Here is a 25,704-nt window from a genome sequence, read left to right on the forward strand (position 1 = left end):
TTAGCTCTGCGTTTTGTCGTTGCAGAGTTTTAAATTCCTAAAGTTGTGGTATTCTTTTTGAATCACCCTGTATAACATTAGGAGCTCATGAAACGGAAATTTGTGGTAAGTTCTATGGGCCAAACTGCGGAGGTCATCGGTCCCTAAGCTTACACACTACTTAATCTAACTTAAACTAACACACTAAGGACAACACACACACCCAAGGGAGGAGTCGAACCTCCGACGGCGGAAGCCGCTCGAACCGTGGCAAGACGCCCTGGACCGCATGGCAACCTCCCGCGGCAGGAGCTGATGTTTCACGAAAAGTGAGACAGGGGTGAGTGTGTGTCTCGGCCATAGCAGCAGCATTAGCTAGACGAGCCTCAGGCAGATAAGGGCAGGCTTGTAGGCACTTCCCAGATTGGCGGTGTGGGAAGCTATGGCCTTAGCGGTATAAGGCGGCTACTGACGGCTGAGTCAAATGGTTCAAATGGCTTTGAGCACTATGGGACTTAGCATCTGAGGTGATCAGTCCCCTAGAACTCAGAACCACTTAAACCTAACTAACCTAAGGACATCACACACATCCATGTCCGAAGGCAGGACTCGAACCTGCGACCGTAGCGGTCGCGCGGTTACAGACTGAAGCGCCTAGAAACGCTCGGCCACACCGGCCGGCTCCGGTGAGTCAAAGACAGCTGTTGCTATTTCGTAAAAAGATACAGTGAGAGCAAAGATACTACACAAATTGTGGCGATGAGAGGAGCTAATTGCTAAATAGTTCGTAATTTTATAATAATTTTGCAACTGTTACAAATGTTTGTAATTGTGAATACTGTGACAGGCAATTGAAAATTAATGGATGACAAACATATGAGGTACAAAATGCGAGTCAGATATGTCAATAAACGCGGCAGAAGTTGCATATCATTTATTTTTGATCTTATAAAATTTGCAGCCAATCTTATAACATTATTTATTACTCTCATTTTGCCACAGGCACACGTAATACGAAGATAGCATTAGTTACCCACGTCCACCCCTAATTATTCCAGGTCATCAAGTGAGAATTATAAGTATAATTATTAGTTTACTGGTTATGTAAATGACCGATTGTAAAAATGCAAAATAAAAAAATTAATGGGGTACATACGCAAAATATAGAAGCACAAATAAACAGAGGGGGGACTGATACTCTTCTATCCTGGCCACATATACTTGTATAAGTATGCATAGCATACTTTTGAGTGTGCATCAAAGTTACTGTGAGCATGATTTACATTTTTTTTATATATCTTGTGTAATAATCTGTCGTTTGTAACTTGGGAGACCACAGAATGACAATAATTAATATAGGGTGTTCGGAAACTCCCGTTCCAATGTTCTACAACTTGTAGAGGGGAGTGAGTAACATGTTGAGAAGGAACTCAGGTCCAGAAACGCACCGTTACTGTGCCACAAAACATGTTTCGTAGGTAGGTGTGCGACAGGGCAGCCATGTGCAAAGTGGCTGATGTCATTTGACGTATGTCCTATCTCTCTGACCTACTTCGAGCCACATTCACGAGTCTGAGAGTATTACAGCAATATGGTTGAGTGACGTTTGCATAATATACCGGTGTGATCCTCCTGGACGGCGAAGCTCACGGTAACGGAGGAGATACTCCTCGCCTTTGTCAAGATCGTTCTCCAGAACGTCCGGACCCATCGCATACCCTTTTCGCCACAATGACGCAACGGCTTTGAGAAAGAGTACCTTAACCGTCAGCAAGCGTGACTGTTGTGCTCGAAGGAGGCTCTGCACGTACTAACTGGAAGAGGCGGTACTGCATCACCTCGAGGCGAACGCATCAGCAAGTACACGAGCGACGTCTTTGGCTGTTGATGAGTAGAATTGTAAAACAAAGGGTCTCACCTAATCAATCACTTGTAAAAGTGGTCGTGTTGCTAACGTGTTTTCAAATGCTTGTAGATGGAGAGCATTTCACCCGGCAACCCTTAGAGCTTTGTAACGGGAATTTCCGAGCACCTACCGTAAGATTGTTTTAATGTAATGTGTAGCTCTGAGGGGTGCGCCTCCATAGCTGAGAGTCGACATAGCGGTATTTCATGCGAACGATGTGTGTCCGATTCCCGGTAGTGGCAGGATTTTTTTCTCGGTAAGGGAACTGGTACATGGTGGACTGAGCCTCGTGAGGCCAATGATGAGCTGCTTGATTGAGAGGAGGAGAAATTTTGTAGAGATAATAAAACGTCAGGAAGAAGAAATGAAAACTCTGAGGTTTGCCGATGACATTGTAATTATGTCAGAGACAACAAAAGACTTGGGTGATCAGTTGAACTGGATGTACACTCCCCAGAAAATATATTGTAAGATGAACTACACCAAAATTAGAACAATGCTATTGGAATGCAGTCGAATTAAACTGAACTGTTCTTAGAGAATGAGATTAGGAAATAAAACACTAAAATTTTATTGTTTGGACAGCAAAATTACTGTTTACTGCGTAGGTAGAAACATATAAAAGGCAGGTTCGGCATAGCAAGAAATGGATTTCTGAAAAAAAAAATTTATTAACATCGTATATGAATTTAAGTGTTACGAATTTTTTTTTAAAGGTATCATTACACAAAAGTGAAACGTGGGTGACAAGCAGTTCAGATATAAAACCTCTGGATACGTGGTGTTGCACAAGAACGTTGAAGATTAGACAGACAGGTTGATAACTAATGAGGAGGTACTCAATCTAATTGGAGAAAGTAGAAATTTATGGCAGGTCTTGACTAAATGAAGAGGACGGTTCTGATGGCATATCCTGAGACATCGAGCAGTCGTCAGTTTGGGAATGGAGGGAAATGTCACGTGTAAAATTTGTAGACGCAGATGAACACTCGAATACTGTGAGCAGGATCAGATAGACGTAGGTGGCAGTCGGCATAGAGAGATGATGAGAGGTGCATAGGACAGACCACCATGGAGAGCTGTACCACTCCAATATTTGGACCAAAGGCAATAACAACAAGAAAACATGCTGCTGGTGTAGGACGCATCAATACTTGCACAACACAGTATGGTTACATGTTCTGGCCTTAGAGTTAAATATCAGTACTGACTTGTTACCTCGCTGCGTTCTTCATTGTACATTCCCTGACAGACTTTATTCTTACCTGCCTGAGTTTTTCGACACCGAAAATTTTACTTGATTTTCAATTTATTGACTTCCTATGCATCTAAATAATGCACAGATTTATTTTTACCTTCCTCTGTCTGTAAATAGCGTATGCCTACGAACAACGATATGTAAAGGAAGAGATAAGCAACGTACATTCAATACCACCTGTTTCGTCCCGCCCCCTATAGCTGAGTGGATGCCGGCACGGTAGCTCAGCGTGTTCGGTCAGAGAGCCAGTTGGCCTCTGTAATAAAAAACTGAGTCGAAGGATCAAACGCCGAACTTGAACAGGATGTCTTGCGACGTCCGCAACGACCAAACACAACGATCAATAACGAAAAAAAGAAAAAAAAAGGTCAGCGCAACAGAATGTCAGTCCTAAGGGCCCGGGTTCGGTTCCCGGGTGGGTCGGAGATTTTTCTCAGCTCAGGGACTGGGTGTTGTGTTGTCCTAATCATCATCATCCCATCCCCATCGACGCGCAAGTCGCCGAAATGGCGTCAAATCGAAAAACCTGCACCAGGCGAACGGTCTACCCAACGGGAGGCCCTCGTCACACGACCACCAATTTCGCTGCTTGCTGTGTTTTGAAAAGTCTATGAAATAGTGTTTGTAACAGGACACTGGCTCATTTAGCAGAGCAAAACCTGTTAATTGCCTCAAGTTTGATTTTCCTAAAGACTTTTTCACAGAGAACGCAATACAAGACGGCACAAATTACGTTACCGCGGAGCTACGAAACATAAATTTGTCATTATACAGTGTGATTCAAAAAGAATACCACAACTTTAGGAATTTAAAACTCTGCAACGACAAAACGCAGAGCTAAGCACTATCTGTCGGCGAATTAAGGGAGCTATAAAGTTTCATTTAGTTGTACATTTGTTCGCTTGAGGCGCTGTTGACTAGGCGTCAGCGTCAGTTGATGCTAAGATGGCGACCGCTCAACAGAAAGCTTTTTGTGTTATTGAGCACGGCAGAAGTGAATCGACGACAGTTGTTCAGCGTGCATTTCGAACGAAGTATGGTGTTAAACCTCCTGATAGGTGGTGTATTAAACGTTGGTATAAACAGTTTACAGAGAATGGGTGTTTGTGCAAAGGGAAAAGTTCTGGACGGCCGAGAACGAGTGATGAAAATGTAGCACGCATCCAGCAAGCATTTGTTTGCGGCCCAGGAAAATCGACTCGCAGAGCTAGCAGAGAGCTGCAAATTCCACAATCAACTGTATGGAGAGTCCTACGAAAAAGGTTAGTTATGAAACCTGAACGTCAACTACCCGAGGCGATGGATCGGCCGCCAGGCAGCCCGTGACAGACCACTCCATCACTGGCCTCCAAGAAGCCCTGATCTTACCCCCTGCGATTTTTTCTTATGGGGGTATGTTAAGGATATGGTGTTTCGGCCACCTCTCCCAGCCACCATTGATGATTTGAGACGAGAAATAACAGCAGTTATCCAAACTGTTACGCCTGATATGCTACAGAGAGTGTGGAACGAGTTGGAGTATCGGGTTGATATTGCTCGTGTGTCTGGAGGGGGCCATATTGAACATCTCTGAACTTGTTTTTGAGTGAAAAAAAACCTTTTTAAATACTCTTTGTAATGATGTATAACAGAAGGTTATATTATGTTTCTTTCATTAAATACACATTTTTAAAGTTGTGGTATTCTTTTTGAATCACCCTGTATTTTGTGACCTTTTTACTTTGCGGACGACAAAATTCCACTTGGTACATAATGACTCGTAGCGTTAATGGCACCCTTCTCCCATAGATGGAGTCCTACTTTCAGAACGGAACTCATAGTGTGTCACGGGCAAGGAGCCTACCTCACAGTGGGTGGAACATGACATGCGAGGTCCCACACAGACATCAGTACTGGCAGAACTGTTGCTGGTAACTTACATAAATCCTGACATCGGAAAGCTCTCAGCGCCTCAGCATTACTTCCAACACCGTAACTGCAATTCCATACCTGTATCTCGGCTCCTTCCGCACAACTTTTTGAATCTGCCTGTGTAACGCAATAAATTCAACGTCCGATTTTGCTCCTTATCTAACTTGCTTTTAACACTTACAGCACGGTGCCCGTACGCCATACGGGCGCGCCCTGTCGTACGGGCGAGCCCCTATTTGGCTCCGTAAGCGCGTTTGGCGCGTCTCCGAAGCAATTTCGTCAACTAATGTGGAGATATTTCATTCTTCTTCCGCAAGAGGCCAGCACTTATCGGCTATCTCATCCTGGGAGCGGCTGTGAGCACTGCAAAGACGAAGTTACCTGCAGTTCACTCACAGGTGTTTACGATCGTGAAAATATCGCGCAGCGAGTTGACGGAGGCAGAGATCTTAGATATTCTTTATGGAGATGCAGGATCTGAAATTGACCATTCTGACAAAGAGGATTCGTACTCTCCAGACGAAACTACAAGTGATGATTCACGTATGTACAGGCCTATTACAAATGATTGAAGCGATTTCATAAATTCACTGTAGCTCCATTCATTGACATATGGTCACGACACACTACAGATACGTAGAAAAACTCATAAAGTTTTGTTCGGATGAGGCCACACTTCAGGTTTCTGCCGCCAGAGCGCTCGAGAGCGCAGTGAGACAAAATGGCGACAGGAGCCGAGAAACCGTACGTCGTGCTTGAAATGCACTCACATCAGTCAGTCATAACAGTGCAACGACACTTCAGGACGAAGTTCAAAAAAGATCCACCAACTGCTAGCTCCATTCGGCGATGGTATGCGCAGTTTAAAGCTTCTGGATGCCTCTGTAAGGGGAAATCAACGGGTCGGCCTGCAGTGAGCGAAGAAACGGTTGAACGCGTGTGGGCAAGTTTCACGCATAGCCCGCGGAAGTCGACGAATAAAGCAAGCAGGGAGCTAAACGTACCACAGGATGGTGCTCCACCGCACTTCCATCATGATGTTCGGCATTTCTTAAACAGGAGATTGGAAAACCGATGGATCGGTCGTGGTGGAGATCAAGATCAGCGATTCGTGTCATGGCCTCCACGCTCTCCCCCATGCAATTTCTTTCTGTGGGGTTATGTGAAAGATTCAGTGTTTAAACCTCCTCTACCAAGAAACGTGCCAGAACTGCGAGCTCGCATCAACGATGCTTTCGAACTCATTGATGGGGACATGCTGTGCCGAGTGTGGGAGGAACTTCATTATCGGCTTGATGTCTGCCGAATCACTAAAGGGGCACATATCGAACATTTATGAATGCCTAAAAAAACTTTTTGAGTTTTTGAATGTGTGTGCAAAGCATTGTGAAAATATCTCAAATAATAAAGTTATTGTAGAGCTGTGAAATCGCTTCAATCATTTGTAATAACCCTGTATATGTCTCAATTGTTCATAAAGTGAAGAGTTCATTACCGCATTTTGTATTGTGGGTAATGTTCATTACTTCACTTGCATTTAGTACCTTTTAGTACCAATCTTAGCATTATATTTTTTCTGTGCAGACAGTGGTACAGACCATCAGTCACCATCTTGCGGTACCTCGTCGTGTGAGCCTCACTGAGCACAAAGAGCAAGATTGGCCGGAACCAGACGCTCAGCCAGCACTGCCGGATTTCCAGGATGTGGTCGGCGTAGCATCGCATTTTTCAGACGCCACTGAGGAGCTTCGATATTTTAGTTATTTTTTTGATGACGACCTTATTCCGCTCATCAAAAGTGAAACGAATCTGTACGCTGGTAACGTTATTACGACAATGAAACGCAAAGGTAGCCTGAAAATAAACTCTGTTTGGAATAAGTGGTCTGCAGTAAAATTGCAAGAGATTTACTAGTCTCTCAGTATCATTTTGCATATGTGCGTCGTAAAATTGCTGAAAATCAGTGATTATTGGTCAACAGACCTGTTTCCACAGGCAGGATTTGCGAGTAAATTGTTGAGTCGCGATCGATTTTGCGCTACATAGTCGATGTTACACTTTAGTGACAACGCTACGTTCATTAGCAGAGGCGAGGAGAAGCACCACCCACTTCACAAAGTGAGGCCTTTGTTTGATTTCTGTGGTGTCACCGCCAGACACCACACTTGCTAGGTGGTAGCCTTTTAAATCGGCCGCGGTCCGTTAGTATACGTCGGACCCGCGTGTCGCCACTATCAGTGATTGCAGACCGAGCGCCGCCACACGGCAGGTCTAGAGAGACTTCCCAGCACTCGCCTCAGTCGTACAGCCGACTTTGCTAGCGATGATTCACTGACAAATTACGCTCTCATTTGCCGAGACGATAGTTAGCATAGCCTTCAGCTGCGTCATTTGCTACGACCTAGCAAGGCGCCATTATCATTTGCTATTTATCTTGTGATGCATGTACCGTCAGACCGATGTTCACCAATTATGGATTAAAGTTAAGTATTCCAGAAGCTACGTACTATTTTTGCTACTATAAAGTCCTTGTCCTGTTCCAGACCTCACGCCATCCTGCGTGAGCTTAAACGCGTGCTCTTCGGCCTCCCGTCCTAGTGGATTGGCTGTCTTGCCAGTCCACAAAAATTTCTTTGTGAATAAAAGCAAAATTAGTTTTCGTCCAGGCATGAATCTGACAATGGATGAGGCAATGTGTCCCTTTCGTGGTAGAACAAGCTTCAGAATATACATGAAAAACAAACCCAATAAATATGAAATAAAATTGCATGCTCTCTGCCATTCATCAACTGTTTATATGCTAAACTGTGATGTATATACGGGTTCTGCAGGCAATGTTGACAATAGTATCCAGGGCCTTCTAAAAACGTTGCGTTCACAGTATTTTGGCAAAGGACATAGCATTTATGTGGATAGGTACTACACCAGTCCATCTTCTTTGGACATGTTGTGGGAAAATAAAGTTCTTGGAGAGGGAACTGTAATGAAAAACAGGAAAGGTTTGCGACGAATATTCAGAACACTAAAAAAAAATATAGTTTTTCAAAGGAAACACCATCTCTTGGAAGTGAAGTGGAAGTCAAAACGAGATTATTTTTTTTTCCTTTCCGCAAAGCATAAGTCTACCAGCAGTAGTATTCAAGTGAGGGCCAAAGGTGGAATAACAGAAATTGTAAAGCCAGACGTAATTATTGATTACAATAAGAATAAAGCTGGGGTTGACAGAGCAGATCAGTTCTCCAGCTATTATCCGTTTGCCCGAAAAGCTGTTTTTCCACTTGTTTATCGTGTCAACTGTCAACAGTTTTATTTTATATAAAGAGAACACTAGGAAGAATGTATCCCTAGTAGGCTTTAATCACAGAGTGGGGAAGAAATTGGCTGAGAATGGCGGAAACATTTTTCAGCAACAAGCCGCTTCATCCTCACAAATTGAGAGGACATTTGCAAGGCACTTTCCAGAGAAGGTCCCACCCACTGCAAACAAGGTGAATACTACTAGGTACTGCAAAGTATGTTCACACAGGGGGAAGAAAGAGACAGGTAAGCGCATCAGGAGGGAAGTAGATGGTGGTGCAAGGACTGTGGCGTTCGCCTTTGCGTCCCACAGTGTTTCCAGGATTTTCACACAAAGGCAAACTACATCTGAACTATTAAAATACTCTAGTTTACAGGTACCTGCAGTTAGACAGTCCAGTGATATTTTGTTTTAAATTTAGATACAGTAATAATGGTACTATTCAAGAGAGAGATCATGTAAAAAGTTTTTTATCCACGATATTTTTGTGTCTTCTCTTTTTAATTATAACACGCCTTCTTATTTTATATTGTAATATAAACTCACATTCATGTAAAGCTCTTACTTTTTTCTTTTAAATGATGCAAGAACCATATTCCTATCATTTTTCTGTTCTTTGCAGTCTAATTTCAAACATCCATTAAATGTGCCAGTTCACAGCCAAGTGCCGGGTGTAAAGAGGGCAGTGTTGAAAGTGTTAGTAAAACATTGATAAAACGAGAGAACTTGAAGTTCTGTTAAATAGGGAATGCGACTTACGTGTTTCGCCACTTTAAGGAAAGCTTCCAAAGTGCCTCTAAAGTTTATATGGTCGTTCGCATCCAACAAGCTTACGTCAAACGTGACATTCGTTTAGACTCCGTATCAAAAACAACCTGTAACAATAATAAATATTGCTAGTAGACTCAAATCACAATTTAGGACTCGCGAAGTGTAGGAAGAATCAGTGCGCAAAGAAGTGCGATATGGAAGTAGAAAGCTATGAAGAGGCAAGCTTCAATTTCTCTGAGACTATACGTATTGCGGTAACGAATAGCCCAGTAGGCAGTTCAGTTGAAGAGGAATGGACATTTATAAAAAAGGGTAATCACAGAAGGTGGATAGAACACGGTAGATAGAAGCCAACTGCGAAGAAACCGTGGGTAATAAAAGAAAGAGTTCAGTTGATCGATGAAAGAAGGAAATACAAAAACGTTCAGGGAAATTAAGGAATACGTAAATACAAGTCACTTAGGAATGAAATAGACAGAAAGTGCAGGAAGGTAAGGCGAAATGGCTTCATGAAAAATGTGAAGATATCGGAAAAAAAAAGATTGTCGGAAGGACTGACTCAGAACATCATATAGTCAAAACAAACTTCGGTGAAATTAAAATCAACGATGGTAACATTAACAGAGTAATGGAAATTCCACTTTTAAATGCAGACGAGAGAGCGGTTAGCCGGAAAGGTTATGTTGAACGCCTCTATGAGGCCGAAGGCTTGTCTGATAACGTGACAGAAGAAGAAACAAGAATAGACATAGAAGGGATAGCGCACCCGGTATCAGAATGAGAATTCAAAAGAAATTTGGAAGACTTAAGATCGAACAAGCGAGAAGTGATACATACTCCATCAGGATTTCAAAAGACACTGGGGAAAGTGGCAACAAAACTACTATTCAAGTCGATGTTTATAATATCTGAATCTGGCGGTATACTATCTGACTTCCGGAAAAACAAAAATGGTTCAAATGGCTCTGAGCACTATGGGACTCAACTGCTGTGGTCATAAGTCGCCTAGAACTTAGAACTACTTAAACCTAACTAACTTAAGGACATCACACACATCCATGCCCGAGGCAGGATTCGAACCTGCGACCGTAGCAGTCGCACGGTTCCGGACTGCGCGCCTAGAACCGCGAGACCACCGCGGCCGGCCCGGAAAAACATCTCCCACACAGCCGGCCGGGGTGGCCGAGCGGTTCTAGGCGCTACAGTCGGCAACCGCTATGGTCGCAGGTTTGAATCCTGCCTCGGGCATAAATGTGTATGATGTCCTTAGGTTAGTTAGGTTTAAGTAGTTCTAAGTTCTAGGGGACTGATGACCTCAGAAGTTAAGTCCCATAGTGCTCAGAGCCATATGAACCATTTTTTAAGTAGAGTAAACACTAAAAAATGTTAGAATGTGTGTGAATTGCGAAGGGACAAAACCGCTAAGGTCGTCGGTCCCTAGTCTTACACACTACTTAAACCAACTCAGACTAACTTACGCTAAGGACAACACACACACACCCATGCCCGAGGGAGGACTCAAACCTCAGACGGCAGCAGCCGCACGAACCGTGGCAAGACGCCCATTCACCGCGCGGCAGAGTAAACACTAAGGTAATGAAATGTAGCAGAAATGAGAACAGTGAGAAATTTAACAATAACCCATGACAGACTGAGCAAGGAAGACATAAAAAGAAGATTAGCACTGGTAACAAGAGCACTCCTGACCAAGAGAAGTGTACTAGTATCAAACATGGACGTTAATCTGCGAAGAAACTTCTGAGAATATACGTTTGGAGCACAGTACTGTATGGTAGTGAAACATGGACTGTGGGAAAAAACTAGGAAAGAAGAAAATCTAAGCATTTGAGACATACGGATATTTGGGATGTATGGAAAACACCGGCCAGACGGAGTGGCCGAGCGGTTCTAGGCGCTACAGTCTTGAACCGAGCAACCGCTATGGTCGCAGGCTCGAATCCTGCCTCGGGCATGGATGTGTGTGATGTCCTTAGGTTAGTTAGGTTTAAGTAGTTCTAAGTTCTAGGGGACTGATGACCTCAGAAGTTAAGTCCCATAGTGCTCAGAGCCATTTGAACCATTTTTTAAGTCGAGTAAACACTAAAAAATGTTCAAATGTGTGTGAATTGCGAAGGGACAAAACTGCTAAGGTCGTCGGTCCCTAGTCTTACACACTACTTAAACCAACTCAGACTAACTTACGCTAAGGACAACACACACACACCCATGCCCGAGGGAGGACTCAAACCTCAGACGGCAGCAGCCGCACGAACCGTGGCAAGACGCCCATTCACCGCGCGGCAGAGTAAACACTAAGGTAATGAAATGTAGCAGAAATGAGAACAGTGAGAAATTTAACAATAACCCATGACAGACTGAGCAAGGAAGACATAAAAAGAAGATTAGCACTGGTAACAAGAGCACTCCTGACCAAGAGAAGTGTACTAGCATCAAACATGGGCGTAAATCTGCGAACAAAACTTCTGAGAATATACATTTGGAGCACAGTACTGTATGGTAGTGAAACATGGACTGTGGGAGAAAACTGGGAAAGAAGAGAATCGAAGCATTTCAGACATATGGATATTTGGGATACATGGAAAACGCCGGCCAGCCGGAGTGGCCGAGCGGTTCTAGGCGCTACAGTCTGGAACCGAGCAACCGCTATGGTCGCAGGCTCGAATCCTCCCTCGGGCATGGATGTATGTGATGTCCTTAGGTTAGTTAGGTTTAAGTAGTTCTAAGTCTAGAGGACTGATGACCTCAGAAGTTAAGTCCAATAGTGCTCAGAATCATTTGAAGCATTTTGGGAAACACCGAGAAGAAGAAGGCGCAGGATGGTTGGACATTTGTTACGACATCACGGAGTAACCTCAATGACGGAAATTGGAAAACATTTAGCAAATAATTGAGGATGTAGGTTACAAGTGCTACTCTGAGATGAAGAGTGTGGCTCAAGAGAGGAAGTCATGGCGGATAGTGGCAAACCAGTCAGAAGAGTTAGGGAAAAAAGAGACTGCGCTATTATTTGACTTATGATGTAAGAAAAAGTGATCTTGTTCAAATGGCTGTAAGCACTATGGGACTTGACATCTGAGGTCATCAGTCCCCTAGACTTAGAGCTACTTGAACCTAACTGACCTAAGGACATCACACACATCCATGCCCGAGGCAGGATTCGAACCTGCGACCATAGCAGCAGCGCGGTTCCGGACTGAAGTGCCTAGAACCGCTCGGCCACAGCGGCCGGCAACAGTCATCTGCTAAGTGCAGAGCTCGCGTGAAGTGGTACAGGAATGCATCGGAAAAACTGTTGCGCTACAGGTCCTGGAAAGAAGTTGAGAAAAAGTGGCGGTTCGCACTTTAGTTTTTCCCCGAGTTTCATGTGCAACGCTTTTATGAGTCAGTAACTGTGTAAACAACTGGCTGTCAAGTTGAGGCAAGCGATTTGCCCGCAACACCGCACGCTGATGAAAGAAATTCCGCATGCAGAGACTTACCAAAGACGTCGCGCTCCGGTGCACACCGTACCAGCGTGTGCTGCGGCGGGTCGCGAATTCTGCCATTTATATCCTTATCCTGGCCGCAGCTGGCTGTTGCCTCCCACTCAGTCTCCCCTCCACCTCGGGTCTCCCACCCTCTCTCCCCCACCACAGTGCTTGCATACGTATGACGTCCTACGTATTTCTGCCTAACATCTCACACAGCAGATGCCAAGGCCGGCGTGTGTGTGTGGGGCAGTGGCACTCAACACTGGGGTTATCGGCACTCGACGCGCACGTGACAGCCACGGCGTTCAGGGTGACCCGCAAGGTAAAATTTTGCCAAGTAATCCGAACGAAAGGCAAAATCTGTTGGCGAGTCGGATAGCCTATACCAGGGGCGGGCAGGAATTCTGCACGTGTGCGTTGCACATGCACGTGTGCAGTTAACAGGTGTTCTGTGTGCACACAGGGGCAAGCTGGCCACCCGCTTCTCACCCCTCCCCACCATACCGTCTCTCCGCTTCTTCCTCTGTAATGCGTTTTGTTTCCTGGCCTGCTTTATTGAATGAAGGAATAAGGTTAGTAGGAGTGCTTGAAAGAAATCATGGCTTGAAAGAGTACCTATTACCTACGATACGTTTTATTTAATTATCACAGGTGGAGTTTACAATACGTTTAATGTCTGGAACAAAATTTCTACATACAGACAAACGCAAACAGTTACGTAAATTTTCATTACTGATGTTTGCTCTTAACCGAGACTTATTAATTTTCATAACAGAAAAAAATCTCTCACAAAAGTATGTCAAGCCCAACATTGAGTATCTTCATGGCTTCACGATGGAGACGAGGAAACTCTTGCTGTGGAAAGTCGTGATAAAAATCTATTACACGTCTTGCCAAAAGGAACTTGTCTCTCAGACGAGAATTACACTGTAGGTCTATTAATTCCATTTGCAAACTACGATGAATATCATCTACAGAAACCAGATTCTCTCGAGAACTATTCAAAACCTTGGGATAAGTAAGACATATCCCCAAATCGCTTGAGAAATTCCTCTTTTAATGCACTAAGAACGGCAACACACTGAAATTTATTATAATGGCGTTCAATATTAAACTTCCGCTCACCAGCGACAATACTGTCACATATTATACATTTCCAATTTTCACGTTTTTGCACAGAGAACAACTGATTCTCCCATTCCTTTTTAAAAGATAGCAAATCTCCACTTCTCCGTTTCCTTGATTCACTCTGCATTTTCCGGTTCTTGAAATACAACGTTCACTACGTAGTGCTCGCTTCGTATCAAGGTCCGCAGCTTAGCCTGCCACTACACTGCCGCAACCTGCCGCCTGTCGCCACTGCCGCGGTCGACGCCTGCACGCGAGCAGCACACGTGCAGCGCTGTGTGCTCATGAGCCGCGTGCAGCGTTTGCCCGCCCCTGGCCTATACTGTCACTCACTGGCATTCAAACGGAAGATGACACAGAGAAGGCCGAAATACTGAATTCGGCATTCGAAAGCTGTTTCGCGGCGGGAGACCGTAATACGGTACCTCCTTTCAACCATCGCACGAACGCCGAAATGGCAGACAGTGATAGCGTAAAAGAGTAGCTACTACCATCGCCTAGTAGTAGAATGTCGACTGAGCCGGATGAGATACCTGTAAGATTCTACACAGGTTGAGTGAGGCAGACATTCCCGTTTTCAAGGAGGTTCCTAAGATTGATGGACAAAATTACGGACCTAAATCGTTGACGTCAGACTGTTGCAAAATCCTGCAGCATGTTTCGTGCTCGGGTATTATGACGTTTTTAGAGAACGAAAAATTTACTCTCTATGAAGCTCGACATGGATTCCTGCAACAGAGCTACTGCGAAACTCGGCTCCTTCTGCTCCCCCATGAATGCACGATGTCTTAGACATCGGCGCTCAGGAGGATTCCGTGGTCACTGGCTTTAGGAAAGCACTGCCATCTAGTGGAAAGAAATACGAGCTTACCGGGTACTGCACCATATTTCAGACCGGATTTAACAGTTCCTTGCAGACAGAACTCAACACATCGTTCCTAAGGTCTATTATCACTGTAACGTCCTGAAAAAAGCGTTTTCACGGAAGGCGATGGAGAAATAACGCTCGGGATTATTATTGAGCCTAAAGTACATTACAAAAAATTGTATGGGGAATATTACAAAATGGCGACTCCGCAGAAATTCTCCCCAGATATATTGAATTTTAGGCTACCTGCGGCACGCCTTGTAACTCCTGTCAGTCTAAACCTGAAAACAAAAAAAAAAAAAAAACAAAAAAACAGGAGAAGCCTATTTAATCTACGCGAGTGTAGCTAGTGAACCACGAAAGGATTTTGTGAGGAGTCAGCAAGTTTGTCTGCTATCATCCAGGGCTGAAGTATTGTCGTCTGCAGCAGTTCTAAACAACGTGTCGCTCTTATCCCCGCGATAGACGTTCTATTGTAGCAGGCCGTGATACGTGACAGCTCATTTGCTGATCTGCCCCAAAAAAGAAATGAGGGAAGTGATTCGCCTTTTGTTTGCGGAAGGTGTTAAAACAACACACAATCTCAGTTGGTCCATTATGACCAGGGGACATCGGCTGGTATGTAATTTTCCATGTCAATTAACGTTACCGGCAGCCGCACACTTTAAGACATTTTACTTTATTCTGAAAAGAACCGGTTTAGGCAGTTGATTTTGACATCTTCAGGCCCCGTACGCTTTTTTGAAATCAACGAACTTATCGTACAGCACCACAGAACTAGATATCGTGAATTCCAATCGTTGTGCAGATGCTTTATACGAAATCACACAGTGTCGGAATATACCTTGAAAACCCAACGGCTCCGACCGGCCGCCGTGTCGTCCATAGCACTTTCGTGTCACTCGATGCGGATACGGAAGAGCATGTCGCCAGCACACCGCTCTTGCCGTCATTGTCAGTGTATGTGAGTGGTGCCGCTACTTCTCACTCAAGTAGCTCCTCAATTGGCATCGGAAGGGCTGAGTGCACCCCGCCTGCCAACAGAGCCCGGCAGACCAGGACGGTCACCCATCCAAGTGCTAGCCAAGCCCGACAGCGCTTAACTTCGGTGATCTGACGGCAAGCGGTGTTACCACTGCGGCAAAGCCGTTGGCGCGGAAGGCGTTAAACCCTTCGGAAATTATTTGTCGAATGCAAATTATGGAGAAGAAGTAAAAACTTTGAGGTTCGCCGATGACATTGTAATTCTGTCAGAGACAGCAAAGGACTTGGAAGAGCAGTTGAACGGAATGGACAGTGTCTTGAAAGGAGGATATAAGATGAACATCAACAAAAGCAAAACGAGGATAATGGAATGTAGTCAAATTAAATCGGGTGATGCTGAGGAGATTAGATTAGGAAATGAGACACTTAAAGTAGTAAAGGAGTTTTGCTATTTAGGGAGTAAAATAACTGATGATGGTCGAAGTAGAGAGGATATGAAATGTAGACTGGCAATGGCAAGGAGAGCGTTTCTGAAGAACAGAAATTTGTTAAGATCGAGTATAGATTTAAGTGTCAGGAAGTCGTTTCTGAAAGTGTTTGTATGGAGTGTAGCCATGTATGGAAGTGAAACATCGACGATAACCAGTTTGGACAAGAAGAGAATAGAAGCTTTCGAAATGTGGTGCTACAGAAGAATGCTGAAGATAAAGTGGGTAGATCACGTAACTAATGAGGAGGTATTGAATAGGATTGGGGGGAAGAGAAGTTTGTGGCACAACTTGACTAGAAGAAGGGATCGGTTGGTAGGACATGTTTTGAGGCATCAAGTGATCACAAATTTAGCATTGGAGGGCAGCGTGGAGGGTAAAAATCGTAGAGGGAGGCCAAGAGATGAATACACTAAGCAGATTCAGAAGGATGTAGGTTGCAGTAGGTACTGGGAGATGAAGAAGCTTGCACAGGATAGAGTAGCATGGAGAGCTGCATCAAACCAGTCTCAGGACTGAAGACCACAACAACAACAACAACAACAAGTGCGGATTGGCGACAGCTGTTTACTGCAAATGGACAGAGCGCTTGAAACAGGAAAGAACTTCTCTATGTGACGAGGAATGATGGGGCAGGCCACCGAAGCCAACAACTGAGTACAATTTGGAAGTCGTTGAGGGCGTGACTACGGAAAACAGACGAATCACAGTGGGCGAAATCGCGAGTACTTTACATGTCAGTCGTGGTTCGGCGTATTCCGTCTTACACGACAGGATAAATTTTCGGAAAGTGTGTGCAAGGTGGGTACCGACAGAGTGGTCAGCGCACCATGAGGTGCGAAGGATGAAAATCTTCTCGTAAACATTTGGCCCCTTATCACCGCCAGGGAGGTGGATTTTTACAGCAAATCGCTACTGTAGAAGAAACGTAGGTGCATCATCGCGAACCGGAAAGTAAGGCTGCGAGCATGGTCTGGAAACACCCATCATCATCACGAGTTAAGCAATTTAAAAGTCATCCACCAGCTGGTAAGGTTATGCTAACGCCATTGTGCGCGTGGAAGGTCTCTTAAGGCCTGGCCAGACAGAATCCGGCCTGCCGCGAGGCGCAGCGGTGGGCCGGACCCGTCAGCGCCCAGGGACGCCACACAGGCAACGGCCGGCCGGCCGCAGCGACTCTTGATGCGTCAGCTGTGTTACACTGTGGAAGGGGCCGAAATCCATTATTATGCTTGCTTGCAGAAATGAGAAGCTTGCACTAGCGATACGAAATGGCACCAAGAAGAGGAGATGTTGGGTGCACGACATTGATAGCGAGAGAGAAAGCTTAGGAGAATACCATCGTCTGAGTATTGATCTAGAGTCTGACGAAGATAGGTTCTTCAAATCTTTTCGTATGTCGCGAGAATGTTTCGAGGAAATGCATCGGCTGGTAAAAAGGTAGCACCGAGAAGTGCACAACGAACCGGAAAAAGCCAATTGATACAAGGCACAGACAAGCCGTTTGTTTGAGGTAAGTTTTACCGTTTGTGGCCTCTTTGTGCTTGAAACAGAAGTCATATAAATTATTCCATTTCAGTTTCGCTGTATCATATGAAAGGTTCGGCGGAAGAAAGTGCTACCCCACAACGTAGTTACGAGTGGAGTGATAAATTTATCTGCAGTGTTTACGAATAGAGCAAACGATAGTAACATCTAGTTCCGTATGTCCCGCTAGAGAGAACTTTCTACTTAATAGATTGTTTTGTTTCATTGTATTCATAACATTATCATCGAATTTAAACAAACATATCTTTGGTCGTTAACTTATCTATTCATTCTATCGGCATAATTGATTTTACTCTTCTCCATATACTTGACTACAGGCGACAGTCACCAGACCATAGCCTTTTCTTTTCGGTTAGGACGTTCAACAGTCTCAGATATTGTGAAACAAGTGTGCCAGGCAATATGGACTGTTCTACAGCCCAAGTATTTACCTACTCCTACAACAGAGATGTGGAAGAAATCTGAAGAAGGGTTTATAGAACTGGGGGTTTCCGAACTGCCTTGGAAGCATAGACGGAAAGGCTATCAGGTTAAAATGCGCGAAGGATAGTGGATCCCAGTTTCTTTTCGCTAGTTCTCCCGGCGATCGTTGATCCATACTACCGAGTTTACAGTAGTTGATATTGGAAGTTATGGACGTAACAGTGACAACACTATTCAGCTTTCTATCAAGAGTATATCGAGGACATAAGTATTCTGCCTCCAAATCAGGATCGCGTGTACCGTACAAAAAGTTGTATTCTCTCAGCTCCTCTATAAGTCTTTCTGTGTCCATGATGCATTCACTACGAGCTGCAAGACAAAAACCGCCTCACGCCGCCGCTTCCAGTGTGACCATAGAGCAGTTGAATGCGCCAACAGAGGCAGGCAGCCGCTCCGGCTTGCGGCGAATCTGTAATCTGCGCAGGGCCCCACAACCGCATCAGTGGTCGACTGTGAAGAGCCGACAAATTGAATAGCTGGGCGGCGGCCTTTAGAGTGGTAAACTGACGCGCGGAGTTCGAATGTTTATACATCGCTTTTGGTTATAAAATGCCGTCCCTTGAGTTAGGTCACAAACATAATGCCTCATTTAAATACGTTACTACAATATACTTTTTAATTTATGAACAAACAGCAACTAGTCACTGTTTATGAATTTATCTTACGTACTACATGGAATCTGCCGTAGCTAAAAGTTACGTACTGGACCCCTAGCATACTTCGTAGTTCATTTACGATAGATGTACGCAAAATGCATCAAAATACTCGAAGATTTGCTCACTATATTAATAGATATTTTCTGACTCTACCTTGCTTTAGATTTTATGACGAGAAGTGCGTTATAGATGACATAGTGCTTTGGCAACTCACGAACAAATTATCAAGTTTCAACCTAACCTACACCATGAAAACACTCCAGATCAGCCAACTTTCTTCAAAATGATCAGAACATATAAAATGGTATTCTGTCGGTCGGAAATGTTGCCTCCTGACAGCGTGAAACCATTTTTGTAACAGCTATGATTTTGAGAAACGAAACCTGCAAATAGATGCACAGACATTATACCAATACCGTGTTACAAAAACATTTATTCAGCAAGTGCATTGACATACAAAACAACTTAAAATATCCACATACCTGTGAAATGTAATATTCGTTCCTTTCTCGAATTTATTTGTACAATTAATCGCTGCACGACTCTTCACCATTGTACTTCTTTTGATTGGAACGTATAGACAGTAGAATTACGAGTAACAAATACTGTATGTACGTCCCAACAAATATACAACGTTGAATAAGGGTCTTCATAAACAACAGTACTACACAACACATCAGATTACAACCACTATAATGGCGTCCAGCCGAAGGTTCAAATTATCCCGCGACTGCAGCGCCATCAGTGAGTCTAGTTATTTTTTACAAGGTCTTTGAATCTGTGACAACCCGGCGACTGCCGCTGCGTCAGAGCCGCACTCTGAGAGACCGCCGCCGTACAGTAACGAGCGACTCAACAGTCCGGCCTGCCGGCTGCGGTTCAAGGCCACAGGCCGGACGGCCAGGCCGCATTCTGTCTGGCCAGGCCTTTAGCCATTCATTTCACGCCAAGTGACAAAACTGTGAGCAGTGACAATTACTGTGATGTGTTGCGAACTAAACTGAAACCTGCTATCAGATCGAAACGTCGCAGAAAACTGCGAAAAGATGTTACCCTGCAGCAAGATAACGGACTGCCGAAACAATAGATGAGTTGGGATTCGAACTGCTGGAACACCCACCCGCCACACGGTCCAGACATGGCTCCAGGCGAGTTCCATACATTTGCACCACTGAAGGAGGCGCTCGGGGGGAGAAGACTTGCAACCGATGCAGAAGTCATTGGGGCGCTAAATTGGCTACAGGTGCAACCAAAAAACTTTTTTCCCTACGGAATCAAAAAAATTCTGGACAAATTGCGTTGTAGTGCAGGGAGTTTATAAAGAAAAATAATGTACGTTTCGGTTCCCCATCAACAGAATAAATATTTCTTTTCTGAAATGTCCCTTTACTTTTTCACTTTCCCTCGTAAAAATATTGATTTTCGTGCAATTGGAGAGTGTTTGAATCAAGTCGTTCAATTTTCACCAACAAAAGGAGAATCATTTGTAATAAGCGCTGTTTAAATTAACTACACGAAAATCCTCTACGTGGTTCACTTCGGAATGCTATTTCATAGTCCGCAGCTCGTGGTCGTGCGGTAGCGTTCTCGCTTCGCCCGCCCGGGTTCCCGGGTTCGATTCCCGGCGGGGTCAGGGATTTTCTCTGACTGGGTGTTGTGTGATGTCCTTAGGTTAGTTAGATTTAAGTAGTTCTAAGTTCTAGGGGATTGATGACCTCAGACGTTAAGTCTCATAGTGCTCAGAGCCATTTTTGCTATTTCATAGTTGTCGTTAAGTTTTCAAATGAAAAGATTGAAAATTGTCGCAGTCATGCTGCGTGCCGTTTTGAAACATCATATTCCGAGAAAAACGCGCATGAAGTTTTGAAATGTGTTATGTACATGAAGAAGTGAAAAAATTCTACTTTTGGAAAATTCTTACCATTAATCCGCTATCCCAGGATTGCCCTGTCGTATCGTTGCCGTTGCTATCGAAATCATCTCACTAGTTTATCATAGAACATCTGAAATATCGGTCGTGGCACTTCCATGAACGCAAAAAACTTTTCAATTCCGTTTAGTCCTACTGCAAAGTAGGTACATTGCTAGGACGATTCGGCGGTTGATTTCATACGCGTTCCGCGTAAACTAACTACTTGGTATAACAACTTCTTGCAGTTTGAACAAGCAATAATTATTGTGGAGCGAAAACCTCGAAGACTTCGTTACCGCAATGTGATGTGCTTTACATTTCACGTGTTGAGAAATAACAGAGGAATAGGCAAGAAAATTTATAATCGTGTAACTCAATCCGTAATTCACATCAAAATCCTCGTCACTGTCTTTCAATTTTCATAGCAGAACCGCTGATTCCTTCCGAAATGCTCTCATAGCGTCATGTCTGCTCTTTGAACGCTTTGATGCCGTTCTGCTTCGAGGCCGCATTCGATACGATCTCTTCGTACCTCGTCTGCTGGAGTACACTTTCTTGCACTCATTCTTACTTGAAATACAGAACTGTATAATATATGATCACAAATAAACAAGCATAAGTCAATACAAGAACCAAGATTCGAAGCGAAAGAATTATCTTTTTCCTACACGTACCGACGCCTGTTGACGCAAAGTTAACGTATTATGGTTGTGGAGTGCTTCTAGCCATACTCAGACACCACGGGCCCGCATCTCGTGGTCGTGCGGTAGCGTTCTCGCTTCCCGCGCCCGGGTTCCCGGGTTCGATTCCCGGCGGGGTCAGGGATTTTCTCTGCCTCGTGATGGCTGGGTGTTGCGTGTTGTCCTTAGGTTAGTTAGGTTTAAGTAGTTCTAAGTTCTAGGGGACTGATGACCATAGATGTTAAAGTCCCATAGTGCTCGGAGCCAACCAGACACCACGGGGGGTATCGAGTTGGTGCAGGCGCGCAGTTTCGGGTCATCCGAGGCGCTAGAGAAGGAGCCACAGAACAATGCTTTTTCAGGAATTAGACTTCTTTCCTCGTGTTTTAGAACGTTCAGAGCATCTTTTAAGCCAATCAAAAAATGATTTTTTTGAAAATTCTACAGTGGTGTTACCCCCTGACAGAAATAAATCGACAAACGTAATGGTAATTCAGAAGTACTCCAAGAAAGTGTGATAGGATCGCTATTGTTTACAATGCACACTGAAGAGCCAAAGACAGCGACACACCTGCCTAATAACGTGTAGCGACCACGCAGAAGTGCCGCAACAGGACGTGGCATGGACTCGACTCATGTCTGAAGTAGTGCTGGAGGGAACTGACACCATGGATCCTGCAGGGCTGTCCGTAAATCCGTAAGAGTACGAGAACGTGGAGATCTCTTCTGAACAGCACATTGCAAGGCATCCCAAATATGCTCAATCATGTTCATGTCTGAGGAGTTTGGTGAGCATCGGAGTTGTTTAAACCCAGAAGAGTCTGTCTGGAGCCATTCTCTAACAATTCTGGACGTGTGGGGTGTCACAGTGTCCTGCTGGAACTTCTCAAGTCCGTGAGAATGCACAATGGATGGATGCAGGTGATCAGACAGGATGCTTACGTACGTGTCAACTGTCAGAGTCGTATCTAGTCGTATCAGGGGTCCATCTCATTCCAACTGCACAAGACCCACACCATTACAGAGACTCCAGCAGCTTGAACAGCCCCATGCTGACAAGCTGGGTCCATGGATTCGTACCCGTACTCGTCCATGTGCTCGATACAGTTTAAAACGAGACTCGTCCCACCAGGCAACATGTTTGCAGTCACCAACAGTCCAGTGTCGTTGTTGACAGGCTTTGTGTCGTGCAGTCATCAAGGGTCCACGAGTGGGCCTTCGGCTCCGACAGCCCATATCGATGGTGTCTCGTTGAATGGTTCGCACGCTGACTCTTGTTGATGCCCCAGCACTGAAATCTACAGCAATTTGCGGCGGATGAGACGCACTTCTGTCACGTTGGTCCCGTTCTTGCAGGATCTTTTTCCGCACGCAGCGATGTCTGAGATTTGATATTTTTACCGGGTTTCTGATATTCACGGTGCACTCGTGAAATGGTAGTACGGGAAAATCCCCGCTCCATCGCTATCTCGGAGATGCCGTATCCCATCGACTATAACACCAAGTTCGGACTCACTTAAATCTTAGTAACCTGCCATTGCAGCAGCAGTAAACGATCTAACAACCCCGCCAGACACTTGTTGCCTTATATGGGCGCTGTCGACCCGCAGCGCCGTATTCTGCCTGTTTACATATCTCCGTATTTGAATACGCACGCCTATACCAGTTTCTTTGGCGCTTCAGCGTATATAAATGAGCTAGTAGGTAACGTCGGTAGCTTTATAGGACTGTTCACAGATGATGCGGTTGTCTACAAGAAGGCAGCAACGTCAGAAAAAGTTGCGACTTGCAGAAAGACCTACAGAGAACTAACGCATGATGCAAGCTCTGAAAATTGACGCTGGAGGTACTTAAATGCAACATACTGCGTGTATGTAGAAGAAGAAACCCACGACTGTACAATCGCATTGTAGGTGAAGAATTGCTGGAAACAGTAGCTACCACATCTAGAAGTAAGTATCTGCCGCAATCTTAACTGGAATAATCACGTGAAGTAAATACTAGGAAAAGCAGATGACGGTCTGAAATTCATAGGAAGAATCGTAAGGAAATGTACAGTAATTCATCCATGAAAGACACTGCTGTCGAAACGTTTGTCTGACCAGTTCTTGAGTATTGCTCGTCACTGTGGGACACTTATCATGTAAGATCAATAGAAGCGATGGACGCGTGAGCCCTACAGGGTTTCTCGACAGAGTGCAGTGGCAGACGCTACAAGAGAGACGTAGCTAGTGGAATTCCGAGAAAGTGAGTTCCACATACGTCTCGCGAAACAACCACAACAAGAAACTCCGAACTTACGCGAATGTCTACCGACAATCGATCTTGCTTTGCGCCATTCGTGAATGGTAGAGGGAAGGGGGGGATAAGAAAGTGCCGCCAAGAGTACCCTCCGCCACACACCACCAGGAGGTAGATGTCAATGTTAACACAGACGAATACATCGAGTAGTTAGGAGGAAATCATGGTAATATAGTTTCACTGCGTGAATCATTTACAAATCTAGTGCGGGTCAGTTTTCGTTCGAGAGACAAGAGCTGACCCTGAGCTTATCTGGGAATGTTAACCCCGAGATAACCTCTTTGCTCGGAATATGTTTTCCTCGACGCGATTCTGTCTCCTACTGGCTGCACATTTGCTTCCTGCTGTGTACCTTTCACCGCTGTTTTCCCTAATGTAATTTACAGGATAGGGCAAATAAAAGTGGCCCGGAGAACAGAACTCCAAGGTACAAAGAAACGCAGTAAAGGAAAGAAAATGCAGCACTAAACTGACTACAGCAGACGTTGAAAGGAACCACCATTCATCTCTTGGCACTTTCGAGCATTGGTCAGCAAGTTGCTGAAGGCGGATCGAAGCTGGACTGTTGGAACTGTATTCAATCTCATCCGAAATATTTTGCAAGAGTTGTTGAAGACCGTGGGGATTGTTGCGATACACCTTAGACTAGAGGCTCCGTACACAAAATAATCGCACACTGAGAGATCAGGTGAGCTGGGTGACCAGCTGGAGCCGAGCCCAGACCGACCTCTGCTGACAACTCCGTCAGAAGTCACGATTGTGTAAATGTGCACCAAAGTTCGGTCGACTAGTTGGGCAGTTGCTCCATCCTGTTGGAAGTAACTGTAGGTTTTTCCTCCTCCTTCAACGCTTCCACAAATGGCTTCGAAATGTTGGCTGTGTAGCGCCCGATGAAAGAAGGTGGGACCAATAATGCGCAATGTAGACACTGGACGCCGAACCCCAACCTTCTGATCACGCAGCTGTGTTTTGTGGAAGGTTTCCGGAGTCTCTGCTGCCCAGAACCTGTGGTTCTGTGAGCTGACGCTACCACTCAGACGAAATCAGGCCCCATTAGACAAAGAACAGATCCATGTCCAAGCAGTTCATTGTTATCTCAGTGAACAGTCATTCACAAAGATGGAGGCGATGAGGAGCATCTGTTGGTTTTAATGCACGAACAACAGCCACTCGCTAAGGATGCATGTGCAGGTCCAGGTGGAGTATTCGTCTGCACCATTGACGTGATGTGCCGGTCTCTTGCAGCAGGTGTCAGGTTGATTTGGTAGGACCCTGAAGCATTTTCCGCTCAAATTGTGACATTACAGCCTTTATCACTGCGATTTTTAACATGTAAAAGTTTTTTTTTCTGTATTCGCGTCAGTATGTGCGAACTTTTAACATATACCAATGAATGTTGTAATCAGATATATTTGCCGCGCTCCTGAAAAGCGCAGAATATCACGATAGCTATAAACTGTTATACGCTGCTATCGATCAGGAAAAAAAAAAAGCGTTGCACCTATGTTTCAAAATAACAATTGCCAATTTTTACTTCTTCAGGGAGCCGCGCCGCTCTCTAGCTGTTCTGTGAATGTGTTGCGAGTCGGACGCAAAAGTATTGTGCTCCATACTGATATAATCATTTTATTGTAACTTTAAGAGTTTAAGTGATTAAAAAATATATGTAGCCACAAACAAGCGAGAATGTATATCATGAAAATTCGCTCCACCGCCACATTGGGTGGCCATGTTAATATAAGTTTCCGTTTCATAATATAATACTTGAAGCCTTGAAGTTTATTTAATTTCAAACAAAATCTCTCAACCTTATTTTCATTAATTACACTTGTGATAATCTTTCCTGTTTAAAAGATTTATGCAGCTTATGATCCAGCGTGTGTTCTGTCGGAACAGGAGGCTGTCGTGACGACATCGTTATAGTATTTATTCCAAGTTCTTTCAGTTCCGTTTATATGTTCGTACAAATCCAATTAGTTGGTCCCTTAGGTTTCTTTCATGTAACTTCTGCCTGTTTGCTCCGCGCGATCTTCCTCCGAAAA

At 44.5% G+C, this 25,704-nt stretch overlaps 1 protein-coding gene across 4 annotated transcripts in view; it reads right to left on the reverse strand.

The window, feature by feature from the left end:
- The window catches only part of LOC126427251 (ankyrin-1-like), a 35,556-nt gene extending 22,871 nt beyond the window's left edge, over positions 1-12,685 (reverse strand). Inside the window, exons 1-2 of one of the 4 annotated variants that reach the window (XM_050089497.1) lie at positions 12,624-12,671; positions 9,112-9,227 (exon numbers count right to left, since the gene is read on the reverse strand). The gene's annotated coding sequence lies outside the window, so the exon portion shown is untranslated. Of the gene's footprint in view, positions 1-202; positions 345-9,111; positions 9,228-12,623 lie in introns of those variants that run through there. The other 3 variants (XM_050089494.1, XM_050089495.1, XM_050089496.1) reach the window with 3 other exon arrangements.
- Positions 12,686-25,704: the final 13,019 nt, after the last annotated feature.

The sequence above is a fragment of the Schistocerca serialis genome, chromosome 11 (genome assembly GCF_023864345.2).
Source record: "Schistocerca serialis cubense isolate TAMUIC-IGC-003099 chromosome 11, iqSchSeri2.2, whole genome shotgun sequence".
NCBI lineage: Eukaryota > Metazoa > Arthropoda > Insecta > Orthoptera > Acrididae > Schistocerca > Schistocerca serialis.